General features: G+C 38.5%; 2 long non-coding RNA genes across 2 annotated transcripts in view; one reads left to right on the top strand and one right to left on the bottom strand.

Moving 5' to 3' along the window:
• LOC139615140 (uncharacterized) overlaps positions 1-9,662 on the bottom strand; it is a 34,972-nt gene extending 25,310 nt beyond the window's left edge. Inside the window, exons 1-2 of the long non-coding RNA XR_011687237.1 lie at positions 9,025-9,662; positions 4,206-4,241 (exon numbers count right to left, since the gene is read on the bottom strand). This is a non-coding gene — a long non-coding RNA (uncharacterized lncRNA). The remainder of the gene's footprint in view (positions 1-4,205; positions 4,242-9,024) is intronic.
• A 205-nt stretch (positions 9,663-9,867) lies between these two features.
• LOC139615146 (uncharacterized) lies at positions 9,868-11,639 on the top strand. The gene is made up of 2 exons (XR_011687241.1): positions 9,868-11,108; positions 11,296-11,639. It is a non-coding gene; the product is annotated as an uncharacterized lncRNA (long non-coding RNA).
• The last annotated feature ends 285 nt before the right edge of the window (positions 11,640-11,924 follow it).

Genomic DNA, 11,924 nt, shown 5'->3' on the forward strand with positions numbered 1-11,924 from the left:
TCTTATATCTTACAAAGGGTTTCGAAAGGGTAGAATTAGTTATTTAAATACAAAATTGATGTAGGTTAGAGTCATCCAATTAAAAAAATAAACTCATATTTGAATTCCTCATTAGAAAATACATAATTTAGACACCCCTCATGTTAGGATTTCCTTTAGATTCAAGTTTTCACATGAGTATGGCCTGCCCTACCCACCATTGTTGTGTGTGGTAAGTTAACATTTTTTTCTTGGTCTTTCTTTCATTCTCTCTGTATTTCTCTATTCCTTTCCTTTTCTTTCTTTCTTCTGTGTATTTGGACACAATTCAGGTTGCAGAATGCTTTTTGTTACTGTATGCGCTTGAGGTTAGTAATTTCTCTCCAATATAAACCTGCAAATACACTTTTCTCTGTTTTGATGTTAGGTAATTAAACTTTAAAAACTTACTGCTGAAATTGTTATGTGAAATGTCTCAGGAACTCAAGTCTTGTTTTAAATCTGTTTGAATTATGTTTTGTTGTTTCTGTTGTCCCACACCCACCCTTCTTTTTTTTTTACGACGATCCTGCTATTCTGCAGGGCGGTTCATGCTGAGTGTGGATGCAAACATTGTACAGGACAACATCCTCTCCTTCATTTGTGCCCTGTGTATGATGTTTGGGAGCTACTATTGTTTCAACATCCATTACCCATCACAGCTTGGCATCAACCCTGGAGTTTCTGCAGGTGTGTCTATTTGGCTTTAATTGGCTTTATCCAACGTTTTCACTTTATTGAACTCAAACAAATCAAAAGTAGCTGCTGCAGTGACTAGGGGATTAGGGGCCTGGTCATTTTACCTTTTTCTCCTATAAGTGGCTTTACAGCATGAAGAAATATTATTGATGTGAATCTTTTTGTAGTTAATGAAACCATCATTATTAATAGTCGTCTGTTTTTCATCTATTTCCACAGGTGTTTTTTCTCCATCAACCCGGAGAAGGGCACTAAAGTGAAGACAAATACATACATACATACATACATACTGGTTGTGGTATGTCTTAGTTCTGTTTTGTACTGAGCAGTTCATTTTATACTCTGTCTACATACTGTGAGTCAGTGGGGTTTTGCAAAAAGGGGGGAAAAAGCTATGAATGACTTTTGTTGGTACTTTATGATATTTTTGGTTAAAGTTATGCACTTGCAGTTGCAAAATACCAACACACATACATACATGATGGGAAAGTAAGCAGCTGCACATAAAGCTGTAGAGAAATCACACACACACTCTTTTAGCAGAGAGTTAGGATTATGGAGGGCAGAAAGACTAGAAAGGTCTAGAAAGACTTAAAATTATTTTGTTTTCCCTAGTAGCCGCAGCATTGCCTGGGGTTCTCAGCCCTGTCACTCCTTTTCAGAGGAGAGAGGCTGTTACTAAATGGTGTTTTCTATTTGAATGTTTGTAAAGTAAATATTAGGAATATGTATATTGGAAATGACAGATGTTTTTGTTCACTGCTTTTAGGTTAATAAATTCTTGGACAGGAAAGTTATTGGATTTTAAGAAGTTTTTCAGTAAAGTTGTTCTTGAGATATCAAGCTTTGCTTTTCAACTTTTAAACGCTTAATCTGTGTACACTGGGTTACTTTTTTCACATTTATGGTAAAAGGCAAACATCTTTAAGAAGGCAGTGCAGTTTAAATGAAATCTAATCATCCAATAGTCTTATAGTCTTTAGTCTAATCATCTAATCAGCATTCTATAGAAACAATTTCTATTTTTCACTGAGTAATAATCCTAACAGGCAATTTAAAATACTTTTAGACATTTTTACAGTTTAAATTTTTGATTAATATTAGATAGGAGTCATTGAACAGGATTTTATGCCTTTAAATTGTAATTTACATTTTATAGAAAATTCAGTTGTAGTATTTAGATGTAAAAACTGTAAAAACTTGTAACTAATCCTGCAAACTCCTGTTGTTATTACGGAAAAAAACTGGCAGTTGTAGTTGCCAGAATAATTTTGTAAAAAAATATGGTAAAGATGTAAACAGCTTTACAAAACAACTTGTAAATTTGTAAAAAAAAAATATGTTTTCAAAAAAATCATTGATATATACATAAATCTACTCAGTGCCATCAGAGTGAGCAAGACAAGCAGTGTTTGTCCGGTTAAAGCTGACAGACATCAATCAGAACCATACTGAAGTGATATCTCTCCTGACATATGATCTCAGAACAGCTTTCTGGCCATAAAGGATCTGACATCTGTTTGCCTTCATTTAATTTACTGCCCTCTGGTGGTGGCAGCAGGGTATTGTCCCTGCAAAATAGCTTGACTTAGAACTGCTGAATCTATTGGTTCTGTCATTTTCATGGGCATGACAGTGTCCTGTTCACAAAGGCTGGAGCTTGTCAAGTGGAGAAGCCTTTCTGGAATCATTTACAACAGTGGTTCTCAAAAGTCCAAATATGATTTCTAGATAAGGTCAAGGACACTGGTGTCTCATTCTCTTGTGCCCGCAGGACTGCACGTGAATGCCTTTCAGCCCTTAGCTAACTTGCTAATGTTGACATGAAGCCTGATAACTGAAGCGCGTCAACATTGCATCATACATGCACCGGCTGTGAACGTTGCCATGGTTACATCTTAATCTGGGGCCAGGATCGCCGTAAAAATCTAAAATATGTTATACTTTACAAAAAGAACAATTTATTGATAAGAATAAAACATTTTTTTAATGTACTAAACATACATTTCATTGTATCGTACCAATGCATTCCTAATATAATGTGTGGGCTGGGTCCAGATTGACCTGCCGTTCAGTCCGGATCCAGGTCCGGACTTTGAGAATCGATGATTTATGATATTGCAGCATTATACGCATATGCAGATGTGTGGGAACTAAAGTAAACAAGCAGATTACACAGATTTGTCATCTCTGTTGCCAGTACTGCAATAAGTTCGAGAAGTTTTAGACGGAATATTATTACAGAAGGAGAGCTGCTCCTTTCAGGAATAGGTCAGTATGTAGGTTGTGTGTGTAGCAGAAGAAAGAGGAAGAGAACAACACATACCTGTTTATTTGCATATCAGACAAGGAAGTGAGAGCCAATCACCAGTTATCACTGGAGACGCCATTTAAAGCAGGTGTGAACTGACGTACTTAGAGCAGACCACTTGTGTTTGGATCACTGAAGATGCATGTTAATACCAGGTCTGAACAGGGCCTGAAACAGTTCGCTGAATGATTCACAATAAATAATAAATGAGTACACAAACACAATTATTTCTGTTTATGATTTGTCAAATAGTTTGTGTGTAAATAGTAAAACTTATAATGATGATAAATGAAGTTGTTTAGTTTGATGTTAAATTCGGTGTCTCCTCTATTTACACTTCCCTGTCTCTTTAACTAAGCTGCTTTAAAAAAAACTCCATCACCTGATTAGAAGAATGACCAGGTGATCACAGTCTGTTCATAAATAGTGATTCATAAAAAAAAAAAAAATACTGATTCACGTGCAGGAATGGCATATGCATGGTTTTTGAGTGTGCGCATCATTTATGCATCTGGCCCAAGATGTTTTCCGACTTCATCTACCAACCTGCTATTAAGATGAACTCTGATATGCAGGGAATGATTTTCACTCTGAAGTTGCAGCTCAGACTGTTCTAGACTTATGCCCAAGACAAGACAAAACTTTGGTATAAACTTCAACCATGAATCACAACAGATCAAGCTAGAATTACCACCTTTGACCTTTGACCACCATAACTTAATCAGTTCGTCCTTGAGTCCAAGTGAAAGTTTTTACCAAAGTGGAAGAAATTCCATCAAGGCGTTATCCCTTCAAAAGTCCAAAACCATGTTTGTGAGGTCACTGTGACCTCGACCTTTGACTTTAGCCACCAAAATCTAATCAATTCATCCTTGAGTCCAGGTGAACATTTGTGCCAAATTTGGAGACGTTCCGTCAAGGTGTTACCAAGATCACATTCACAAGGCCAAAACCATGTTTTGTGAGGTCACCACGACCTTGATCTTTGACCTTTAACCACCAAAACTTAATCAGTTCATCCTTGAGTTCAGGTGAACATTTGTGCCAAATTTGAAGAAGTTCCTTCAAGTTATTGCTGAGATATCGTGTCCACGAGAATGGGACAAACAGACAACCCTAAAACAAGCTGCCTCTCTGGCTGTCACTGGCGCAGAGAAATAAAAATTTATTCATTTACCAGCTCCTCTGCAACCTGATTGATTTGGTTTCACATCTGAAAAAAAGGAGAGGAAGAGAAAATTACTGAGAACTTTCGCATATTGAAGTACAGAGATGGACAGAGTACTCGACCCCAGTACTTGAGTAAGAGTACAAATACTACCGGTCAAAATTTACTCCGTTACAAGTAAGTAGCTCAGTCTAAATGTTACTCGAGTAAGAGTAAAAAAGTACTTGCTTTTAAAGGTACTTAAGTATCCAAAAGTACATGCTTTTAAATTTACTTTAAGTAAAAGTAAGAGTAAGAGTAAACTTCTTATTTTTCACATCAATGAATTACTATAATTTTTTCTAAATGAATTTAAGGACCTTTTAACTCTTGTTTCTGAGAATTAACTCTTTGAAACCACCTGCACTGATGTGCTTGCTTTTAGAACCACAAAGTTATATAAAGCCTGCAGAAACACCATAAGAACAAATAAAATGAATGGGATCATAAGAGGACAGCAGATGTTGCAGATGCAGTGTTTATTAACAATCATTAAAATTGTAACCAAATGAACCTGCACCGTCCAACTAACTCTCTATCATTTAGCTAAGTTGGGAACTGGAACCCCCTCAAAGACCAATGTTGTCCCCAGACCACTGGTTGAGAACCACTGCTTTACAAAAAACTACATCTCTGCTTTCAATAACTCAATGTTGAAGTCACTTGACTTTCCAGGAAGGACATGTACCAGTACAATATAGGAGCACAACAAACTCTGTCTCCCCATGTCTGTCTTGTCTGTCTCCGTGCCTGTCTCCCAATGTCCGTCACCCCATGTCTGTCTTGTCTCCCCATGTCTGTCTTGTCTGTCTCCGTGCCTGTCTCCCAATGTCTGTCTCCCCATGTCTGTCTTGTCTTGTCTCTTGTCTCTATTATCCGCTTTTACGTAGATCCCAGTGGAGAGCGTGCACTGTGATAGGTTTCATTCTTTGACAAACACAGCTTGTGTCCAATAGTATTTTAGAAAAAAAAAAAAAAAAAAAAAAGAGCAGACCTGAAAGTAACGAGTACTTTTCAGCCTTCCTAGAAATTTACTCGAGTAAAAGTAAAAATATTTGTCTTAGAAATGTATTCAAGTAAGAGTAATAAGTACCAAAGAAATCTAATACTCAAGTAAAGTACAAATCCTCTGGATATGTACTTAAGTACAGTACTCAAGTAAATTTACTCCGTTACTGTCCACCACTGTTGAAGTAGTAAGAGCTTTACAGTCACAGTGTGAAATACTTTGCACTTTACTGTGCTGACAAATTTAATTGAACCTTGCAGAAATTATATTCTTGTTATATTTAAGACTTTTACATCACATAAAATACAGTTTAATGCATGACTGTGGTCAAAGCATGAAAGCACTGTCAGTCTGAAAGTGGTCGGCCACCTGCCACTGCTAAAACAGTATGTGCCAGTGGAACATCAGCAGCATACGACTAGAGATCGGCAAATGTTGCTGAGGGGATCAACATGAGCTGCTCCACTAGCTCCACTAGCAGTATACCATTTTGACATGGATGTATTGTAGGACCTTCTAGTAATACCTCCATGCTTTTCGATCTCAGCGTCTCTGCATGAATGTTAGTTGCCATGGCTGCCCACTTCACGTCACAGGCGTTGTATGACCAACCTTATCAGCTGGATATTGGTTCAATTAAAGACAGAGTTGATCACTTATCCTTGGTATCCCAGATGTTAAATCTGAATTTTTTACTGAATTTTGGGATCTGGATTTGACCTGTTGAATTTGAGCAACTTGAATATATATGATCTGAATGTTTTAACGCTTCAATTTTTCATTCTGAATTTGTGAACATTAAAAAAAAGAGTTTTTATCTGAGTTAGTTCTCAGCACAGATAAAGTTATCATGGTGGGTGATTTTAACATTCATGTAGATGTTGAAAGTGACAGCCTGAGTATTGCATTTAATTCATTATTAGACTCAATTGGCTTCTCTCAGCATGTTAATGAACCCACTCACTCTTTTAACCATACCCTTGATCTGGTTCTGACTTATGGGATTGACATTGAATATCTAACAGTATTTCCCAGAAACCCTCTTTTATCTGACCATTTTCTGTTAACATTTGAGTTTTCAGTCATGGACTACAGAGCATTTGGGAAAAAAATCCATTACAGCAGGTGTCTCTCTGACAATACCATTAGCAAATTTAAAGAAAGAATCCCATCAGTACTTAGCCCACTGCCATGTATCAATGCAGTAGGAAACAGCTCTCTTAACTTCACATCCACACAGGTTGATGATCTTGCTGACAGTACTGTAGCCTCACTGCGTGCAACACTAGATACTGTAGCCCCTCTGAGGAAGAAGGTAGTGAGTCAGAGAAGGCTAGCTCCATGGTACAAGTCAGAAACACGAGCTTTAAAGCAAAATTCAAGGAAGCTAGAAAGGAGTTGGCGTTCTACTAACCTGGATGAATCTCTAAAGGCTTGGAAAGACAGCCTATTGGTGTATAAAAAAAGTCTCCGTAAAGCCAGAACATCCTATTATTCATCATTGATAGAAGAAAACAAGAATAATCCCAGGTTTCTGTTCAGCACTGTAGCCAGGCTGACAGACAGCTACAGCTCTGTTGATCCATCTATAGCTTTAGCCCTCAGTTGTAATGACTTTATGAGCTTCTTTACGAATAAAATTGTCTCTGGTAGAGAAAAAAATTCACCATCTCCTCCCCACAGCTGGCTCAGATGTACTGTCCAGTTCAGCAGCCTCAGAGTCCACTGTAACTGGCTTATATTTTGACTGTTTTTCTCCTGTACATCTCTCTGAGCTCGCTTCAACAGTTTCTTCATCTAAACCATCAACTTGTCTTCTAGACCCCGTTCCAACAAGGCTGTTCAAAGAAGTTTTTCCTTTAATCAACACCTTTATATCAAGTCTGATTAACTTATCTTTATCAAATGGTTATGTACCGCAGGCTTTTAAAGTTGCAGTAATTAAACCTCTACTTAAAAAGCCGACTCTTGAGCCAGTTATAGACCTATATCCAACCTCCCCTTTATTTCCAAAATCCTTGAGAAGGTTTTTGCAAACCAGTTATGTGATTATTTGCACAGGAATGGTTTGTTTGAAGATTTTCAGTCAGGTTTTAGAGTCCATCATAGCACAGAAACAGCTCTGGTTAAGGTTACCAATGATCTCCTCATAGCCTCAGACAATGGACTTGTCTCTGTACTTGTCCTACTAGATCTTAGTGCTGCATCATAAGATTTTATAACAGAGACTAGAGCATATGGTCGGCATTAAAGGAACCACACTAAGCTGGTCATATTTGTCAGATAGACTCCAGTTTGTTCATGTTAATAATGACCCTTCTATCATCACTAAAGTCAGTCATGGGGTTCCACAAGGTTCTGTGCTAGGACCAATACTTTTCACTCTATATATGCTTCCTCTAGGAAACATTAGGAGGCACCAGATAAATTTCCATTGTTACGCAGATGACACCCAGCTGTACTTATCCTTGAAGCCAGGTGAGACTAACCAGGTAGCCAAGCTTCAGGTGTGTCTTAAGGACATAAAAACCTGGATGACCAGTAATTTCTTACTCTTAAATTCAGACAAAACTGAAGTTATTGTAATTGGCCCAAAACACCTCAGAGATAATATACTGACTCTGGATGACATCACCTTGGCCTCCAGTGCTACAGTCAGAAGCCTTGGTGTCATTTTTGACCAGGACTTGTCCTTTACTTCACATATAAAGCAAGTCTCTAGGACAGCCTTCTTCCACCTGCGCAATATTGCAAAAATCAGACCCATTCTGTGTCTAAAGGAAGCTGCAAAGCTAGTTCATGCATTTGTTACCTCAAGACTGGACAACTGTAATTCTTTATTGTCAGGATGTCCCAAAAGTTCAGTAAAAAGCCTCCAATTGATCCAAAATGTGGCAGCACGAGTACTGACAGGAACTAGGAAACAAGATCACATCTCTCCTGTGTTAGCTTCTCTGCATTGGCTCCCTGTAAAATCCAGGATAGAATTTAAAATCCTCCTCCTCACCTACAAAGCCATTAATGGTCAGGCACCATCGTACCTTGGAGAGCTTATAGTTCCCTATTTTCCCAATAGGACACTTCGCTCTCTAAATGCAGGTCAACTTGTGGTTCCCAGAGTTTGTAAGAGTAGAATGGGGGGCAGAGCCTTCAGCTATCAGGCTCCTCTTCACTGGGCTCTCTCTCTCTCTCTCTCTCTCTCTCTCTCTCTCTCGATTACTTTATGCCATTAACTTATTTTTTTTTATTTTTCTCTCCCGTAGTTTGTGCTTCTCCTCTCTCTCCCTCTCTCTGTCCTCATTCTGCAGGTCTCTCTGCCTCGGGAGCAGCAGGATCCAGGTCCACCACTACTCATCATTACTATTAACCACTGTTATCTGTCATTATTATTGATAACACCATTACCTACACAGCTGTTCCTGGTCTCTCTCTCTCTCTCTCTCTCTTTTCTCCTCTCTCCTCCCCCCACCCCCCCTTTTTTATCTTCTCCTAAACCCAACCGGTCGAGGCAGACGGCCCCCCACCCTGAGCCCGGTTCTGTTGGAGGTTTCTTCCTGTTAAAAGGGAGTTTTTCCTCCCCCCTGTCGCCAAGCACTTGCTCTTTGTGGGAACTGTTGGGTTTTTCTCTGTAACAAAGTAAGGTCTTGACCTGACCCTGTAAAGTGCCTTGAGATAATGTATATTATGATTTGGCGCTATACAAATAAAATTGAATTGAATTGAATGTTTGCAGTACAAACTGAAGTTGATTTCAGTTTATGCTAATATTAGCTTACTTACTCCATCATGACAGAAGCAAACGTCAGAGCCATTTCTTTGCCACTTCCATCTCTGTTCTGTCCCGCTGACTCTGAACGGAAGAGTTACGTTAATGCCAACTGCTGCACATTTTTCTTCAGCTGGACTGGAACACTTCCCCTTCCTCCAGACAGCTGTAACAAAACACACAAGAGATCAGATAGATATAGGAGAGATAAACCAGTCTAGTTTGGTGAAAATCATATGTTGTTATTTAAGGAAAGCAGCTAAATTACAAATTGTTGCGCCTGAATTCTCATCATTTTTCATAATTCAATGATGCATTTCCTCAATGATAAACATAAAAACTGTGATATGACAGAAATCTGAGAACTGTGTGCTCAAGAAGACACAGAAAAACCTTTGTTTATGTTACCGGCGCCAGAGCTAGGGGTCTCTGGTCCGGCAGCATGAGCTACTCACTGAGCGGCTGTGGATCCAAACACATGACACAAGAGCTGTTAGCTCATGCTACTGCTGCTCAGCGGGTTTATTCTCTGCACACGCGCAGAGCGTTCACATTTCATAAACACAACATGGCAAATACCATACCAATTACTCTCAGAATAGTATTACTAAACAATAACTAATATCCAACAACATTTATGGTCGGAACTACTCACACACACGTACACACTCACTCGTTTAACCGACCTTTTGCGGGCGGGAACGCCCGATAATAAACCACAACGATAAAGTACATATTTCAACATTCTACCATGCTTAGCATCACTTCACGGCTTTGCCGTATGTTGTTACATGGTTTAACTAAACAAAACTGTACAAATAATACATTTTAGATACCTGTGGATCCAAACGCACGACACGAGAGCTGTTAGCTCATGCTACTGCTGCTCAGCGGGTTTATTCTCTGCACACGCGCAGAGCAAAGCAGAGCAGAGACGATTTGCTTGGACCCACTGGTATTAGAGCACCCTCTACTGGTGTAAAGTGGTAATGCTTCTGTTAAGGTTCAAATAAAGGTTCGAATATTAAAATGAAAAAGAGGGGGGTGTCTGTTAATATAATAAACTATATGGGGCTATTCCAGACCCACTACATTTACTACTGGAGCTGACAACTGAGGATACGCACAGAGCTTCTCTGGTTTGACTTCAGGGCCTTCATCGACATCTGCTTTGACGACGGCTGAAAGTGAGTGACCAGCAGAAGAAACTTTCAACAAACTTCCAAACATAATACCCTTGAGTTTACATATTCAAAATCAGGCAAGACAGTAAACAGAGCCTAATCAAATAAGTTTTGAAGTGGAGTGAAAAACAAAAGCAAAATCCTCATTTTTACTCCTGCGCGATTCAGCGCAGTTCACACCTTCTGAGCTTTTAATGTGTTGCAGCGATTACAGGTCATGATGAATATGTCACCTGAATATATATCATTCACAAACAGCTGCTTTAGGCTTATTCTTTGCATTTGATCTAAGTTAAACCACCTTTTGTACTTATTTGGAATGGAATAAAGCTGCCATTTATTTTGTTTGTGTCGACCTTCTCTGTTATTCTCTCATTACTGTTTTGTTACATCTATCTGTAAGCAATGATGACAGCCTACATGTGCCCACACACATATAACTGTGACAGTGCTGTTATCTTTATTCTCCTGTTTTATCTGTTTAAGTCTCTCGTCTTAGTATTTTACTCTTTTAAATCCTATTTAAACCTGAATTTTTATTATGTTTTTTTCTTATGTAATACAGTAGTAATGCAACGATTAGTTGAAGTGTGAAGTGAAGGCGAGGCCCAAACACACAAAAGTGTGGGAACATTTTAGTGAAAGAACTGCTGGTGTCTGTGTCTGTGCTGGAGACCTGCAGACCCAGCAGATCAGTTTTATTGATGATGTTTATTCTCGCAGTGCAATCGATCGTCACGTAAGTGCGCGTTAACATTAAGTGTGGTTCAGTGTTTTTAGTTTTCCGTTAATTTCATCGTTAAAAATGGGCGTCAAAACATCTGTTGGAATTATTCTTTCTCTCTTTCAGAATAAGTTACATCACTGTCTGCTTGGATTGATTATTGCAGCTGCACCCACTCAATGCCACTGAAGTGAGTATTAGTTTCTATTATATATTGTAAAACAGTACAGCAGTTTTTACAACTAGCTGGAGGGAGTACTGTATTTTCAGATAACTGCGCGGAGTTAATCTAATAAGAGTGCTTCTTATTTGACCTTTTTCCAGCTAGAATATCATACATATCTCACTATTACAGTGTTTCTTTCCATCTGGCCAAGGTCTGGATCTACTACATCCATCGTGGAGCCCAGAGAGCTACCGAGACCACGGGGAACCACCTTGGTGATGATGGTGTCTCCATCCACTGGTTTGGCTGGGGAGGTCTGAAGGGGAGGAGCTGTCTAACACCTCTACTACTTGTTACTAAAGATGAGGGATTGAACAATTTATTATGCAAACTTGTGACAGTTCACCTTTACTTTGAGCCACAAAAGTATTTTATTTTTTATAAAAGTTACTGAATTTAGTAAAAACTTTTTACATACCTTTCCAGTATTGTTGATGGTTAATGATTTTGTTGAAATTGATGATTTTTAAAAGGTGCAATAAAAGTATTTATGAATCTCTTGGTCCTAAGTTTGTTGATGGTTTTATGGTATAAATTTTGACAATCCTAGAACATTGACAATGAAGGATCAAAAGCCAGATATTTTAGTTTGTGCTTTCCATGTGTTTTATGTACTTTATGTACTATGAATGATCAACTTCAATGACACTGAACACTCATTCACCAAACTGTACTGTTAAATTCATCACAAGGTGTATGGTAAATCTGGAAAACCCAGGCAATACTTCTGTAGTTCATAGAAAATGCTCTCAGTACACTTTAATCACAGTAGGTTTATTT

The sequence above is a fragment of the Trachinotus anak genome, unplaced genomic scaffold (genome assembly GCF_046630095.1).
Source record: "Trachinotus anak isolate AG129_WGS33_773 ecotype Australia unplaced genomic scaffold, CSIRO_AGI_Tana_v1 ptg000042l, whole genome shotgun sequence".
NCBI classification, from domain to species: Eukaryota; Metazoa; Chordata; class Actinopteri; order Carangiformes; family Carangidae; genus Trachinotus; species Trachinotus anak.